The following is a 19,320-nucleotide window of genomic DNA, read 5'->3' on the forward strand; positions in this document are numbered from 1 at the left end:
CTATGGTTAAGGAAGACGTAAAATTGTTGAATTAAAAAGATAAAAATCAGACAGATATGCAGCATTGTCAAATTTTCATGGAATTCTGTAAAATACATGAGAATATATGTCATTAAAAACACCGCGGTAACATTGACTTTGTACGAAGTGGAGTCAATATGTATGGTCATTTTTTTACTTTTATATAAGATAAGCATTTTATACATAACATTGACGTCTGTGGCACCGTTAAAGTCCACAATTCCTCTAAAGTCCACAACACCGCTAAAGTCCACAACAAATTTCCGCTAAAGTCCACAACGCCGTTAAAGTCCACAAAATTTCAGCTAAAGTCCACAAAATGACCTCCGCTAAAGTCCACAAGAAAACACCGTTAAAGTCCACAATAACAAGTTCCGCTAAAGGCCACAAAAAAGCACCGCTAAAGTCCAAACAATTTTTTTTTATTATCAAAAGATCAATTGTCTGTTTTTTACACCCGATATTATAGATCTAATTAAAAGCATGGACTTTTGTTCTTAGAAAGTATATTTTATCAGCATAAATTATATTTTTGATGAATGAAAAGATTATAGTATTTGCTTTATCACCATAAATTTGATCTTTGTGTTGCGATTTTCTATCAATCAAACAGACAACATTTCTGAAAAGTTATCTAGCTATATATATATATATTATACTCTTTTTATTCTTGAGTAAACATTTGTTCATCCACAAGAAACTCCAACATAGCGTTCTCTTTATGTGTATGCTGGAGACATAATTTCGAGCATTTATTTGACATTTAAATTTCCTTTGCAAATATCTATAAAACATAAGTAAGATTTCCATTCAGTGTCTGTTAGGCTCCACAGCAGCCAAAACGGTCCGTAAATCTCAAATATAGACTCAGAACCACCATGTTCTTGTTTGAAATCAAAATAATGATAAAGAATGCCACAAATTCATGCATTTTGTGGTGCTCAGCAGATTTCCATCACTCATTGGTTTGCATGTTTGTTTGTTTTCAAAAAGAAAAAGGAATTTGTTTTAGAATGAAAGATGAATGGAATAAATTATACGCGGATGTGGTTCTGTAATGTGTATTATCCATGATGAGTACAAGTATAAAAAAAAAATATTTCAACAATGCTTCATGTAGATGTACATGTACATATGTTCCAGACAATATGAGTATTTGTACCGTACGCGTACGGTTTGGACCATATAAGTATACCTGAATGTATGCTCGTACCGTATGAGTATACTCGTACGGTTTATTACGAGGTCGACCATACATGTGCATTTGTCAAATTTATCAAGAGCCAGAAAATGAAATAAAAACTTTAACTTAATAAAAAAGTGACGCTACATTTTTAAGTATGAAATTGAGTTCAAATGCTCAAATTGCAATTGAAGTTATGGAAGTAAATACATATAGTTCTTAACGGATTTGCATATTAGTGAATACGTTGATATGATTGGTCGAAAGGACTTCCGGTAGTTGATCTTGACGTTTGTTATTTTTCGATAGACGACGTTGACCGAACTTCTTTTCGTAACCAATGGCAATAATAAGGCGATAATAACATAAACGTTATTTTTTTTTTACACTGCAAGTTAATTGTTAAATAAAATAATACACAAAAACATTCGTTTGAATGATAATAAGAGTTTTTGCAGTTTAATTTTTATCAGAAAGCAAATTTCATTGAGAACATATTTTTGAGTTGACCTACACTGAAATATATTCATGCGCCAGGCATATTAAATGATAAATATACAATTTACGTGTAATAGAGGTAACGAGTGTGAAAAAATATATTCCCTTTCTCCAATTTAAAAGAATTATAAGGATTAAACGCCTTTTTAAAGGAATTTATTGGTGTATAAACTGGACCAAGTCACTTTTATGATATGTGGTCGGACTGTGGTCGGACTTTCATGATATGTGGTCGAGTTTATACACCAATAAATTCCTTTAAAAAGGCGTTTAATTCTATATATAGTATATTTTGGAAGATAAGTTTTTAGAACATGCATTTAGGAACGTTGTACTTCAAAAACCGTCAAGCCAGTAAGGTATAATGGTCAGAAGTATTTGTCACCTACAATTAGTTGTTATATATATATCATGAAAATCTACGTTTTTTGTTCATAACAAATATTTAGGGACTATTTCATGTAAGATTTTAATTAAATTTGAGTACCAATAGAAGCAGAACTATCATAGGTTTATTTGTTTATTTGGTAATATATCTATTTTGAAGCGTTACTTATCACCCCTAGTTTTTTGGTGGGGTTCGTGTTGTTTATTCTTTAGTTTTCTATGTTGTGTCATGTGTGCTGTTGTTTGTTAGTCCTTTTCATTTTTAGCCATGGCGTTGTCAGTTTGTTTTATATTTATGAGTTTGACTGTCCCTTTGGTATCTTTCGTCCCTCTTTTATCAATTTCTGATGATTTAACACAAAGTTTATATTTTATCCAAAAAATGATTTGCACCAGGAGAAAAACAAAACTAACCGAAGAAAAGTATGACCAAATCAACAAATACATATTTAGACAATTCTGTGCCTTTCAACAAATGGTTTGTGAAAATCCAACTGTAAATGCCGTCAAATGTATTTTTCTTGTATTCACTTGCCGATGTATTTGTGTGTTGAGAAATCCAGAACTTACGGAGCCCTGTTGGTCTCACACAGATTATAAAGTGTCTTTTAAAGTCCTGCGCTGAAGATGTGTAAAGTCTAGCGCTGGAGATGTAAAGTTTAGCGCTAGAGATGTAAAGTCTAGCGCTGGAGATGTAAAGACCAGCGCTGAAGATGTAAAGTCTAGCGCTGGAGATGTAAAGTCCAGCGCTGGAGATCTAAAGTCTAGCGCTGGAGATGTAAAGTCAAGCGCTGAAGATGTAAAGTCTAGCGCTGGAGATGTGTAAAATCTAGCGCTGGAGATATGCAAAGTCTAGCGCTGGAGATGTGTGACATTTCGATTCCAGTTTATGCATGAATGATCAGATAATGGTCCTTCATAAATTTTATGATTTAAGTGCCGATCGGAAGTCCAAGATGGCCTCCACTGTCGAACATAGTTTAACATTGAACCCTATAGGGGAAAATGCAAACTATTTCTACTGAGAAACCTTTTTCTTTTAAACCAAGTGAACGATTACATTCTGGTTTAGAAACCATATTACAAAATGAATCCAATATATACATGAATGATCAAATGAAGATTCTTGATAAATTTTATGATTTTGGTGTCGACTGTAAATCCAAGAGGGCTTCCATGGTCAAATACAATTTAACATAGAACCATATAGGGGAAAAAATGTACAACAACTTTTACAAAGAAACTTTGACATATCGATTCCAGTTTATGGATAAATGATCAGATAATAGTCCTTAATAATTTTAATGAATTCGGTGCTGATTGGAGAACCAAGATGGTCGCCACAGGCCGAGACAGTTTAACAAAGAACTATAAGGGAAAACATGTGAACTGCTCTCTTTGAGCATCCGTATGGTATAATGAATCTACTTAATGCAGGAATGATCAAATGATGGTCCTGAATTTGACAATTTTATGATTTTTATGGCAACTGCAAATCCAACATGGATTCCATGGCCAAATAAAGTTTATCATTGAACCCTATAAGAAAAACATACTAACTACTTCTTTAAACCAGGCTCGCTAGAGCCTCTGGTTTAATGCATATATCTCACGAAATTTTTGACCTGGGACCACCAAATTTAGTGCCAATGTAACTTGAAGCATAAGCTTGTCAGTCGGTCACATATCGGTTGACCTTGACCTCATTGTCATGGTCCAGTGACCAGGTTCAAGTTATTATGATTAGGTCAGTTTCTCAGTAACAAGGTATGGTAGGCTATTAATATTGAGAGTGTGAAATTCATTGTTAGGTGTGCATGTCAGTCTGACATATGTCAACTGACCTTGACCTCACAGTCAAGTTTTTGTGATTATGTCAGTTTCATCGGCAGTAACTAGGTATGGTAGGTCAATATTTGCTGTATGAATTTGTCATAAAGTGTATATGTCTGTTTAACATGTGTCGACTAGGTCAGTTTGACTTCATTGTCGGTGACCAGGGTCTAGTTTTCGTGGTAAGGTTAGACTCTTAGTAACTAGATATGATAGGTCCGTAATATGTGGTTTGACTTTACATCTCCAGCGCCTGACTTTACTTCTCCAGCGCTAGACTTTATATCTCCAGCGCTTGACTTTACATCTTCAGCGCTGAACTTTACATCTCCAGCGCTTGATTTTACATCTCCAGCGCTTGAATTTACATCTTCAGTGCTAGACTTTACATCTCCAGCGCTTGACTTTACATATACAGCGCCATACTTTACATCTCAAGCGCTTGATTTTACATCTTCAGCGCTAGACTTTACATCTTCAGCGCTTGATTTAACATCTCCAGCACTTGACTTTACATCTCCAGCGCTAGACTTTGCATATCTCCAGCGCTAGATTTTACACATATCCAGCGCTAGACTTTACATCCCCAGCGCTAGACTTTACATCTTCAGCGCTTGACTTTATATCTCCAGCGCTAGAATTTAGATCTCCAGCGCTAGACTTTACATCTTTAGCGCTGGACTTCACATCTCCAGCGATAGACTTTACATCTCTAGCGCTAGACTTTACATCTCCAGCGCTAGACTTTACACATCTTCAGCGCAGGACTTTTTAAGACACTTTATAATCTGTGTGAGACCAACAGGGCTCCGTAGAACTAATGAAAATAAGTGCCTATGAGCATTGGAGGGTGTGGATATAGGATAAAGGCAGGGTGTGGATATAGAATAAAGGCGACAGGAACGTTCATCTTGCATTAAGCACGAACACCAACAATTGTTGAACTATCCTATAGTCATATTGATTGATAAAATGAACGTCACATCAAAGTACACGGTATCGCTTTCAGAGTTAATTTCCATTCTTTTTTCCCTTTTAAAGATACTTTTTTAGTATTTTGAAAAGGTTAAATGGAAGACTAGTATGAAGTTTTAGGCTGAAACTTTTACGAATTATATAATATCAAAGAATGTTTCTGTTCTTTTCAATACAAATTTATTGGTTACTGTAGAACAGACTTAGCGTTTTGAGAGTTTATACATATCAATGTAGTGAGTAATTTTGCATGTGATTAAAACACTTTACCAAAATAAACAACTAGTGTATGTATATATATTTTTAAGCCCCATTTATGGGCAGTGGTTTTCCCGTTTGAATGGTTTTTCACTTGTAATTTTTGGGGACCTTTATAGCTTGCTGTTCGGTGTGAGCCAAGGTTCTGTATTGAAGGCCGTACCTTGACCCATAATGGTTTACTTTTATAAATTTTAAATTGGATAGAGAGTTGTCTCATTGACACTTATACCACACCTTCCTATATCAATCAATTCATGTTTTATTGTGACATTTTGGTAGAAACCCATTCAAAGCATCCGATTCGATATCCGATACTAATCGATAAAAATATAATTTAAAGCATAGAATATTTTCTTTTTTATTTAGAATTTATCATACTGGCTTCATTTTTCCGTTTAGAAAATCATATCACATTATTTTTCGTTGTTTTTTATAACGAACACCAAAATTAATAACGTAACGTTGGTTAAAAGTTTGGCGACAGGAGACCTTTCGGAATTCATAAACTTAGTATTTTTTTGTGTAATGATATAATCAACATTGTTGCCTGAATTCCCTTCAAATGTTTTAGATTAGGAGGCACCTTTGCTTTGTACATTAATTATGTCAAAAAGTGAATATATGCAGAGAATAAGAGAAAAAAGTACTTGTAGAATGCAGTTATATTAACTAACGAATTTACAAACTTTTTAGAAATGTTGTCCAAATTGGTAATCATCATCATAATACAAAGATCAAAATTAATGCAACAAAATCATATACAGATACTGTACTTTTTTCATGTATCAAACTGTTAAAAAAATACTACCGAGAAGAAAGGCCCATGCTTTTTATTGTACTAACGGGATAAAAGAACGAATATTATGTTTTTAACAATAAAAAAATGGTGTGGACTTTAACGGTGCTTTTTTGTGGACTTTAGCGGAACTTGCTATTGTGGACTTTAACGGCGTTTTCTTGTGGACTTTAGCGGAGGTCATTTTGTGGACTTTAGCGAAAAGTTTGTGGACTTTAGCGGCGTTGTGGACTTTAGCGGAAATTTGTTGTGGACTTTAGCGGTGTTGTGGACTTTAGAGGAATTGTGGACTTTAACGGTGCCACAGACGTCGATATATTTTAAAACTACCATCACTTAATTTCTGGAGGGTGAATAAACAACAACTCAAGATGCTGATCTGCTGTTAAATTCACATCAACAACGAGAAAAACGGTCAGATAATGATTGTGCATTAGAAAAAAATAATACGTGAAGGAACAACAAATAGAAGAATAAAAAATATGTTTAGGAACAGCAGGTATAAAAATGTTGTTAACCTTGCGAGCATTCATCCTAAAGTCATTCGTGGCTCTATACAAGAGTAAAAAGTGGCTTTCATAGATACAAGAAGATGTGGTATGAGTGCCAATGAGACAACTGTCCATCCAAATCACAATTTATAGAAGTAAACTCTTATAGATCAAAGTACGGTATTCAACACGATGCCTTTGCTCACACCGAACAGCAAGCTATAAAGGCCCCAAAAATTACTAATGTAAAACCATTTAAACAAACAAAAAACGGTCTTGTCTATATAAAAAGCGAGAAACGAGAAACACTTTTAGCTTTATAACAACCGAAAACAAACGAGATTCTCGCATACCATAACATAAGTGTACAAGACAAAATCAGAGGTAAGAACATGGAAAGATTTCTTATACACTATTCACGACGTGAAAAGACTTCTACTCTCATGTACAAAGGCCCCCGTCATTAAAAGAATATAGTCAGATGAACTTTAACGTTGGTTGTGGTCAGCTACAGGAAATATCTGATAGATCTCATTAATATAAGGTGCGCATAATATGGTATTGAATTAAAACAGTAGCAAGTTGTAATTTCAAGGCATGCTCAGAGAAAAGAAATTGGGATTTTTTTTTGTCTCTCTTTTTTATCATAGGATAAAATCATTTGAGTTCGATATTTTGTCAATAGTCAGAACATATGGCTCAGCGGTACGACGAATCAGCAGAAATACCGTGTGCTCAAACCTCACAGCCAGGGTGTAAATTTAAAAGTTGAAACATAAAAAAGTTGCTGATTCGAGTTGATTTTGAGTTATTGAGCAGCAGATCTTCAAATAAAATGTTTTATTACAAATTGTCAGGGACAGGTGTTACTACACAGGGACAAACCTTTTATCATTGACAAGCTTTTAAACTGTCAAACAATGCAATATGTTACTTAAAAAATCACAAGAGTAGTTATTTCTTTGAAAAATTAGGCAGCTATAATTAGGAAACTACATGGCGCCTTTCAACAAATTGAAAACATGCCATCATATATAAAGAAATCTTAGTGTAAAGGATTTATTTTTTAGCATTACATTTACATCATAGTTTTGTATATAAATAAGTTTTCTGGTGCAAATAAAATCCAACTGCGTGGATGATAATTGTCATAAATATTGGAAATCTAGTTAATGGTATACACATGACAAGAATTTCTTTTTTATCTTGGTAAATTATTAGAAATTAGATACATTGACGTATCAAGAGTTTTCTTTTTCGATCCCAGAGAGACTTATGCCTGTCTAACATGGCTGACTTATCATTGTTTTTGTTGCATAAGATTCACCACTTGCTGTATTTCTGTCGATCCTGTCAAGAATGGTTAAAGCGGAGATGAATCGTTCATGATTTCAAATTCCTTAAATCCTAACAACATTTTGTCTAATAAACGGGTCGTGTTTACAGTCGCTGCTTCGTCAATACAAACTATTAAAATTCCAGTGTTAAGTATTAATGGCTGTTTTTGTTACGAATATTTGCATTAATTAAGGGAAAATCACTATAAGACTTTCTAAATTTCCCTCTCGACTATAAAACGAATTTAAATCTAAGGTATTAAGTTAATATATTCAATGTTAGAGCATAATTGAACTTAAAGTTGCTGTTTTGAACCTTAAACATAATTAATACAAAGTTTGATAAAAAAAGAAGTGCCATTTGGCTCAGCAATCTAAGTCTATAATTCAATTTATGTAAAACGCAGCATCTTTCAACGTCTGAGCATTTAACAGTAATGTTCACCAGATCTCCACACACATCAAAATCTAATAGAAAAACAAAGGGATGGATTTCCATTCCAGACACATAATAAGTACATGCACTGCAAAACAATAACACACAAATAGCAAAGGAACAGCGCCTTAATTGATGCTCTTCATCTGAAAGTTACAGCAAGACCTTCAGCACGGAGCACCTGAGGTTAACAAGTCATTATGGATATGCTTTAGTGTACCCCTATGGTTTTCTTATGTGTCTGTATTAAAATAAATATAAAACACTATAACTAAGCGGAAGTGGTTTCGAATAAGAGTAAATTTGCTTTAGGTTATCAATCAGACGGGATTTGACTGTGCAAGACAAACCAAAAAAAAATCCAAGTGGTGCTTATCAGGGTGCTAATATTATGGTCGAAATATGAATTTAAAGTATAAACAAAACACCAACAAAGCTCTTCAAATACTAAAAACGAGCAGGTATCACAAAAACTTAGACGAATTATATGAATAAGGACAAGAAGGTACAATGCTTAATATGACGAATTTGCATGTATCTTGTCTATTTTTTCCAAATGAAATATCAATTTCGTAGTTTTAATAGTTTAACATTTCAATAATATTAGAATTTTCAATAAAATAAACTGACAGAAATCTGAGTGACCAAATAAAAAAGAATTTATCAGAAAGAGACATAAGATAAAAAGAATTAAAACGACAATTGTCTGATCGGATATATAGTTATATTTTTAAAAGATGAACGGAAGATTACTTCTCTCTCTGGCAAACTACAAATGTTTATGTTCATCTTGAAACAATCTTAAGTTTTTGTTGTAAAAATACATGGAATATACTCTAATTCAAAATATGTCCAGTTAATAGTTTTGTTCTATTTCATTGTAATCCTTAAACAAATCGTTTCAAACATCATTAGGATTTGAAAAAATTTACACTTAGAATTGATAAACATGCAAAGTTGTTCAAGAGTTTTACTTTTTATTTTATTTTGATGTAAGACATAACACACTAAAATAAATTATAATTGTTTAAATAAAAACATATCAAGTCAGTCAATTAATTATAATTTTATTCATTTCTTCTGTTCAAATTTGAAATCATTAATTTGTTTTAACTTCAATAATAATCATTCAATAATAAAGACCTTTAAGAAGGTGGCAAAATAAAACCATGTCTCACTTAAATCATTTGATTTTTTTTTTTCAAGAGAAGCCATGTTTTTACAGGTAAGTATTTCAACAAGATAGACTATGCCGATGAAACCATACCTATACATTCTTTAAGGACTTATCTAAAAAGATCAAAGTATAACTTGTCCAAAGATAAAAGGATTCAATAATCTTCTTTTTATGTTTTTTTATACGACCGCAAAAATTTTAATTTTTTGGTCGTATATTGCTATCACGTTGGCGTCGTCGTCGTCGTCGTCGTCGTCCGAATACTTTTAGTTTTCGCACTCTAACTTTAGTAAAAGTGAATAGAAATCAATGAAATTTTAACACAAGGTTTATGACCACAAAAGGAAGGTTGGGATTGATTTTGGGAGTTTTGGTCCCAACATTTTAGGAATTAGGGGCCAAAAAGGGTCCAAATAAGCATTTTCTTGGTTTTCGCACTATAACTTTAGTTTAAGTGAATAGAAATCTATGAAATTTTGACACAAGGTTTATGACTACAAAAGGAAGGTTGGGATTGATTTTGGGAGTTTTGGTTCCAACAGTTTAGGAATTAAGGGCCAAAAAAGGGCCCAAATAAGCATTATTCTTGGTTTTCGCACAATAACTTTAGTATAAGTAAATAGAAATCAATGAAATTTTAACACAAGGTTTATGACCACAAAAGGAAGGTTGGGATTGATTTTTGGAGTTGAGGTCACAACAGTTTATGAATTAGGGGCCAAAAAGGGGCCCAAATAAGCATTATTTTTGGTTTTTGCACCATAACTTTAGTATAAGTAAATAGAAATCTATGAAATTTAAACACAAGGTTTATGACCATAAAAGGAAGGTTGGGTTTGATTTTGGGAGTTTTGGTCCTAACAGTTTAGGAATAAGGGGCCCAAAGGGTCCAAAATTGAACTTTGTGTGATTTCATCAAAAATTGAATAATTGGGGTTCTTTGATATGCCGAATCTAACTATGTATGTAGATTCTTAATTTTTGGTCCCGTTTTCAAATTGGTCTACATTAAGGTCCAAAGGGTCCAAAATTAAACTTAGTTTGATTTTAACAAAAATTGAATCCTTGGGGTTCTTTGATATGCTGAATTTAAAAATGTACTTAGATTTTTAATTATTGGCCTAGTTTTCAAGTTGGTCCAAATGGGGGTCCAAAATTAAACTTTGTTTGATTTCATCAAAAATTGAATAAATGGGTTCTTTGATATGCCAAATCTAACTGTGTATGTAGATTCTTAATTTTTGGTCCAGTTTTCAAATTGGTCTACATTAAGGTCCAAAGGGTCCAAAATTAAACTAAGTTTGATTTTAACAAAAATTAAATTCTTGGGCTTATTTGATATGCTTTATCTAAATATTTACTTTGATTTTTGATTATGGGCCCAGTTTTCAAGTTGGTCCAAATCAGGATTCCATATCAAGTATTGTGCAATAGCAAGAAATTTTCAATTGCACAGTATTGCACAATAGCAAGAAATATCTAATTGCACAATATTGTGCAATAGCAATTAATTTTCAATTGGAGTTATCTTTCTTTGTATAGAATAGTAGTTGATAATATATGTTGGAAATTTGCCAGACATGACTATGATGTCATTTTCTATTTTTATTTGCCAATAACTTTATGTAAATAACTTCATTGGAAATTTGCCAATATAAAATGTTGCTGATGAAGCTTTTTTTCCTTATCTTATCTAAAATGTTTTTAGATAATGTATGTTGGACATTTGCCAGACATGACTATGATGTCATTTTCTATTTTTATTTGCCAATAACTTTATGTAAATAACTTCATTGGAAATTTGCCAATATAAAATGTTGCTGATGAAGTTTTTGTTATTGTTTTATACAATAAACAATGTATATTCACTTTTACTACCAACCAATCTTTACCTTCAGTGATAACAAGCACTTTATTTTACATTTTTAATATTTTATGATGTATTTAAAAGAGTAGTTATTGTTGCAAACTCCATTAGAAATTTGAATTGATATCAGTTTTGGAAAAAGGGAAACGGGGATGTGAAAAAAAAGGGGGGGGGTTAAATTTTTCTCATTTCAGATTTCATAAATAAAAAGAAAATTTCTTCAAACATTTTTTTGAGAGGATTAATATTCAACAGCATAGTGAATTGCTCAAAGGCAAAAAAAAACTTTTAAGTTCATTAGACCACATTCATTTTGTGTCAGAAACCTATGCTGTGTCAACTATTTAATTTTAGATTTAAAAAGTTTGAAGAAGAAATCTTTAATTGATTTGTAAAATCTTGACATTTGTTTTGTGTAAAAAAACCCATGTAATGTCAAAAATTTGATCACAATCCAAATTCAGAGCTGTATCACGCTTGAATGTTTTGTCCATACTTGCCCCAACTGTTCAGGGTTCGACCTCTGCGGTCGTATAAAGCTGCGCCCTGCGGAGCACCTGGTTTAAAAATGTTGTATAAAAAGGCGATCTTCAAGATAATCATCATCATTCGATATTTTATTTCGACTCCTTCAACTCGAACGACTAGAAGTATAACCATGGAAGCTGCCTTATGTCAGGAACGCCTTGTTGTAGTCGAGCACCGTTTTCGCAAAGCCTGTGAGCAGATTGTCCATATGAATCACCGACTTTCAAACTTAGAACGACGATATAACAGAGCCAAGAAAGAAGGACATAAGTCATTCCGGTATACCCTGCGTCTCCGGATAGCAGTTGTCGATGGGGTCCGTGAAGTTTACTATGAGTTTGCTCACCAAAAGGCCAAGGAAGCGGAAGAACTGAGAGCTGTTCTTAAGAGGCTGACCTGTTGATAATGTCGTCATAGAAGATTACAGATTCAGTGTCCATGTGACAAATTAAAAGGTTCTTTTCAGAGCCACTAACACATTTCAAAAAGAGTCAAAACTGTTGTCCAATTTTTTAGCCTTAAATAAATAATATACATTGGTTTAAACTGCAATATTTGTCAGGTTTTGACAAGTTTATTTGATATTTTATAGAAAAAAAAGTTCAGCGGAACATTGTATCTCGCCTTTTACTACTGCTTGTTAGTGAAAAGGAGAAATGTTAACTTAAAAATCTAGTGTCTTAATTTAAAATTGATAAGAACTTTTGAATTGCTCTCTTGAGTATAAAGAAGTTTCTGTCTAGATACACACAGTATATGTCCTTGCAACGCGTTCCGCAGGGGAGGAAAATAACATAAGCTTTTTTTAAATAATGTGTTTATAATTTCATTATAACATGTTAGTACTCTGTTAGATTTTGAGCGTGTTCTAGAGGTCTTCTTTTGGTTAAAATAGATACATTTCTAAACCATTTTTTTCTTTTTTAAGCATTTCTTTTTTGGACTGTTATCTCGTTCTCGATGAAAATTAATTAAAAATGCACATTAAAACAATATATCAAACAATATAATTGTTTTAAAAAGTTTTCAGTTTTGACTTTCGAAATAAATGGAATTAAAAATGTAACCTTATCATACATATTTTCTCCTTGGACTCTTCGACATGTTCCAAATGAAAGTACTCATATGTGTTTAAAAGAAATTTTCGTCGTGTGATGTTTAAAATTCACCATCTCTGTATTCAAATTACAGTAAGAATGTAGCTTATAAATTAAATTGCAACCACTGATTTTGTGGCGTACTGAACCAAACTGTGTGCGAATATTCCTTTGGGTATATGGTTTGTAGGTTTCACTTTTGATCGACAAATTATAATAATGACTGCTGTTGCTAAAAATAGAACATACGGATATTACTGCTTTTTTTCTTTATCGAAAAAAATCAGAGGAAGAACAAAGACGACAGGGTAAAAATGACCAACAGGTCATAATCGATCTATTGCGAAATTTTCTAAAAACCTGTTTCAATTTTATTTCTGTGTTGCTTCTTTTAGCAAAAGCTATACCTGTTAAATAAATAATGCAGAAATGATCAACTGGACAATATCATAGTTCTCTGAAATTTCCTGATAAAAATAACAACCAATTTTAAGATTTGACCTAAGAAATGCCAATTTTCAGCAAACTTTACACTTCTTGAGCACTATTAAAAATATTTTTTAAATGAAAAACACGAAATGTATATATAAAAAAGAAGATGTGATATCATTGCCAATGAGACAACTCTCCACAAGAGACCAAAATGACACAGAAATGAACAACTATAGGTCATCGTACGACCTTCAACAATGAGCAAAGCCCATACCGTATAGTCAGCTATTAAAGGCCCCGAAATGACAAATGTAAAACAATTTTAACTAGAAAACTAAGTGCCTAATTTATGTACAAAAATTAACGAAAATCAAATGTAACACATAAAAAACCGACTACCACTGAATAATTTACAGGCTCCTAACTTGGGACATACATAAAACATGTGGCGGGGTTAAACATGTTAGCGGGATTTAAACCCCTCCTAACCGGGAACAGTGGTGTAGCAGTACAACATATGAACGAACAAAAAGGCTTAACTCATCAAATGGATTCAAATAGAAATACATCTAACAAAATCAGAGTGAACGTGGCCGGGTACTTGTATATCACAACAACAAAAAGACACTCAGTATTGTTCTGAGAGTACTCGCATTTAATGACAGCTATAGTTCAAAGCCACTAACAACTAATAAAAAAATCATGCATCTAAGACTAAATATATTTATTTAATTTATTCATTTGTTTTGTTGTCATATTAGTATCATAAACCTAATTGTTGTAAAAACTATAGCATATCAAGTAATTCAATTAATTAATCATAATTTGATTCCTTTTTTTGATCGTACAAAAAATTTATTTGTGTATTGTTCATATACTTTTAACTTCAGTAATAATCATTAAACAATAAAGACTTTATGAGGGTGCCAAAATGAAACCATACCACACACTTAAATCATTTGATTTTTCAAAGAGAAGCCATGTTTTTACAGGTAAGTATTTCAACAAGATAAACTATGACGATGAAACCATACCTATACATTCTTTTAAGACTTATCTAAAAAGATCAAAGTATAACTTGTCCAAAGATAAAAGGATTCAATAATCTTCTTTGATGCTTTTTCAAGATGTTGTATAAAAAGGCGATCTTCAAGATAACCATCATCATTCGATATTTTATTTCGACTCCTTCAACTCGAACGACTAGAAGTATAACCATGGAAGCTGCCTTATGTCAGGAACGCCTTGTTGTAGTTGAGCGCCGTTTTCGCAAAGCCTGTGAACAGATTGTCCATATGAATCACCGACTTTCAAACTTAGAACGTCGATATAACCGAGCTAAGAAAGAAGGACACAAATCATTCCGGTATACCTTGCGTCTCCGGATAGCAGTAGTCGATGGTGTCCGTGAAGTTTACTATGAGTTTGCTCACCAAAAGGCCAAGGAAGCAGAAGAACTGAGAGGCGTTCTTAAGAGGCTGACCTGTTGATAATGTCGTCATAGAAGATTACAGATTCAGTGTCCATGTGACAAATTAAAAGGTTCTTTTCGGAGCCACTTACACATTTCAAAAAGAGTCAAAATTGTTGTCCAATTTTTTAACCTTAAATAAGTCATATATACAGATAGTTTAAATTGCAGTATTTCTCAGATTTTTAAAAGTTTATTTAAAATTTTCTAGAAAAAAAGTTGTTATGCCTTTTACTTTTTCTTGTTAGTGAAAAGGGGACATGTTAACTTCAAAATCTTGTGTCTTGATGTAAAAAAGATAAGAACTTAGTAATTGCTTCAATAAGTAGGAAGAATCCCCAGTCGAGACTTTTTTGGGGAGTTTAATGTAAATTTACACTGTTTTTCAGTTTAGAAATCTTTAATCATAGCTTTTACCTAAATATTGAATTCATTTTTTTTAAACATGTCTATTCATTAGTACATTACAGGAAAAAATTCCAGAAATTAAAATATATACTTTAGATGGTACCTCTTTTTAAGTAGAGGGTTCTGTAAAAAAAATCCTGAAAAACCGTGTAGATGTGATCAAAGGATATTATTGTCTAAAAATAAAACCTAGAATATATCAAAACATTAACTTAAAAGAGTCCAGTCCGCATGTTGCGAAGGGGACAAAATTCAATATGCCTTTTTAGATAGTCAGTTTATAATTTCATTATAACATTGACTGGTACTCTCTCAAATTATGAGCATTTCTTCTACATAAGACTCATCAGTGACGCTCAGATCAAATTAGTTGTAAAGCCAAACAAGTACAAAGGTGAAGAGCACTAAGGATCCAAAATTCCCAAAAGTTGTGCCAAATACGGCTAAGGTAATCTATTCCTATTTTATTCCAAGACGGAAAAAGAATTTTGTTTTGTTTTCATTTATCATTAAAGACATCTCCCGTTTGCCAGTTGTACAAATGTTATGAATTGTCAATCATAACATGTATATAACAGTTGTCCTCTGCTCATCATGGGGAGGTGGAAGTTGGGTTTCGAGCAGGATAAATCAATATATTTACATACTTTAAAATCAAGAAGTAAAAACCTAAGATAAAAGCACTCTGTTAATGCTAAAGTGAAGAATTATAAATCTATTTACAGCACTCAAATCCCTAAAAACGGAATACATTCAAATCATAAATCTGTTCTTGTCGAGTGTTTGTAGGCAACACATCCAATATATTCCTTTCTTGTGATTTTGTCTCTTTTATATTTGGCATTAGTGTCGATAACGAGGTCCATCTTTTCTTTGTCTGGCTTATGTACTGATGCGGGCATTTCTAGAGTTCGCATTTTAACATACGTAACGGCCTGGATTTTCTTGATAACATCTATAAAAACATATAAGTTGGGGTGCAGCTGCTCAGAAATAAGGTGGATAGCTTTACTTTGTGCGTATATATATATATATGAACTTAGTCCGTAGGCAAAGAATGTAAGACATTTGTCATCAGAAGGAGCGTCTGACAGTTTGTCAAACGTGAAGCATTCATCGATTTCATTTGGGGGAAGGAATGGTAACCCGAAAAAATGGGATAGCCATTTACCAATGTCGCTTGATTTGTCTTTATACTCTGTGCTCAGCCCATGTAAACATATTTTATGTTCTTATTCAATAGTTTAAACGAACATAAAGCATTTATACAGTAAAACTCAAAACCGTTATTTGGTTATCAGCTCACCCCGACAGCACAGACAGCTTATTTTATTAGAAATAAACAAATGTCCAATTTGCTGTCATCGACCGCTGCCATCACATATGAACACAATCTACAATAGAAAAATTTCTATAAGTTGAAGAAAAAAATCTTTACAGTAATACATACATGTATCTTATAAACTGTTTACTACATAACATACTATTTACATTCCTATGAAGCCTTAAAAGGGGTGGGTGGGTGTGAAACGAAACTTTACTGTTGGATAGGCGAACCTCGAATGACAATTCTAGACTATAATACTATAATTTTAGCGCTAAAATTCTAGCATGAAGTTATCATGATTGATATAACTTAAACCTGTAATAACTTACTGATTGTCCAATCAAATTAAACATAAACATGTTTTGATTTGAACACACGTGTTCCCGAGTAACCTATATAAATACATTTATGTTCTTATTCAATATTTTAAACGAACATAAAGCATTTATAAAGTAAAACTCAACACCGTTATTTGGTTATCAGCTCGCCCCGACAGCACAGAAAGCTTCGATTGATAAAGAAAGGGTCATATAGTAAAAAGAGGGGGACAAACAATATATATTATAAGCCTAAATTCTTAGAGACTGACAATCTGTTTAGTATACTCTCTTTAACATAACCATCTTTGGCTTTATCACTTTTCCATCTCCCGTGTTTCTTAAACAACCGATCATCTATTCCAGCTTCTGCCGCGGCAGTAGTTCCTCCTGACCTCAAACTGTGTAAGCCAAACTGTTTTTTTTTTTATCAAAACCTAAACTGTCAAGTGCAGATAACAATAACTCTCTGGCTCTGGTGTAAGAAATATGACTTCTCTTTCTAAGTTTGTATATGTTCAAAGATTTACAATAACAAATTGATCTGAAGATGAACTCATTCGATTCTTCCGGAATGTTAGCTAACTTTAGATAACGCTGAAGTACATCTACCGGGCATGTAATATTCCCTGTTTTTGAAATGACAACATCTCTCCCTTCCCTATATACATCAGTTTTACTCTTGACTAAATAAAGTGTAAGGTAAGTAGGAGAAAACTGTATATCAGACCTTCTCAAGTTAGCTAACTCGGAGAATCTTTAAAAAATAGCATAGTCTAATAAACACATACATGCTATTCTTACATCTTTGAAATTACAAGTATTATTAGCATATTTACATACAATATTTTTCAAAATATACGGTTCTATTTTGACAACTGAATGACCTATTTTTCTATAAGCCCTTTCAAGAACAGATGCAACTAGATTATTTTCACTGGGATCAGCAACGCCAGCTAATTTGTGTGCCCATTTTATGGCGTAAAAAGCATCATTTAATTTTGAAACAGATTTTGCAGTTTCAGACAAATGAATTAAATATAAAGAAATATACAAATGAGATGCCGGCAATGGTGAAAAAGAATATTGACTAGTCCACTTACACCATGAATTGAAGGCATATCTATATTTCTTCTGAGTACTCTCAGCCTTGGATGAAAGAAGGAATTCTGGTAACTGGTTAATCAAACTGCTGAGATCATTATTAGAGGCAACTTGTGAATTAAAGTCTCACCACTGTCCTACTGAAAAAAAACTGAAAAACGTATTGCAGTAACATTTTTTATCGCTATTTTTTGCATTTTTCCTTTGATCTTTTTTGTGATCATTTTTCATATCATGCTACTCGCTTAAGATGGAAAATTATCGCTAGAAAATAAGCATGCACGCGGCGTTGCTAACGAAATTGACAACGTAGTCATAGGTAAAATAGCGATAAACAGATTATCATTGGTCATCTCAACTCGATTGCCTTTCTCGCTTTCGCCGTCCCGGCTCAAGCGAGAAAATCAATATCGTTGAGATGATCAACGATAATCTATAAATATACATATACAGAGGACGAATTAATCGCATATTTCAAATATCTATACACAGAGTAAAATATAATATATATTCAAATATTTCTACGCCAGCTACAATATCTTTATAGATATTAGGGCCATGTACTGTAAAACAAATGACCATGCCTGCTACAATATCATTATAGATACTAGGGCCATGTCAAATAAAAAAAACCATGCCTGCTACAATATCATTATAGATACTAGGGCCATGTCAACATAAACAACCATACCTGCTACAATATACATTTGGCCATGTCACAAACAGACCATACCTGCTAAAATATATTTACATATATTAGGGCCATGTCTAAGATGCATCTAGCAGAACAGCCAAAACTGGCGAACCAAACGGTTCAACTTCGAATATCGTATTCTTATTCGAACCTTGTTTATAAATACCATCAGTATTTTCAAACACATTAACATCTTTTACGTAATCTTGATAAATCAAATGTTTATCGAATATCAAAGGCCAGAATGCAGCCGAAGTCCACTTAGGCACAACTAACGTGCCTCGAACTTTACAAGCTATTAACACTGGACACTTTAAATTTGCAAAACACTCATTTGCAAATCCGCCGCCGCCTCAAATAAGAGCTACAGTGTCATGTATATAACCAAAATGTGCGGAATTACATGGGATTCAATAATTTCATTATTTTTCTACTGTTACTATTATATTTATTTTGCTATTTGATTTATAAAAACATGGGATTTTCAATATCCCATGGGACAGGGCAAAATCCCATGGGATTTACCATTATCCCATGGGATTTTTTTTGGTCCCATGGGATAATTGTAGTCCCATGGGATATTTGTTGTCCCATGGGACAAAAAAAATCCCATGGGATTATTATTATCCCATGGGATTTTTAATATCCCATGGGACAAAATAAAATCCTATGGGATTCAA

This window comes from Mytilus galloprovincialis, chromosome 1, assembly GCF_965363235.1.
Source record: "Mytilus galloprovincialis chromosome 1, xbMytGall1.hap1.1, whole genome shotgun sequence".
NCBI classification, from domain to species: domain Eukaryota; kingdom Metazoa; phylum Mollusca; class Bivalvia; order Mytilida; family Mytilidae; genus Mytilus; species Mytilus galloprovincialis.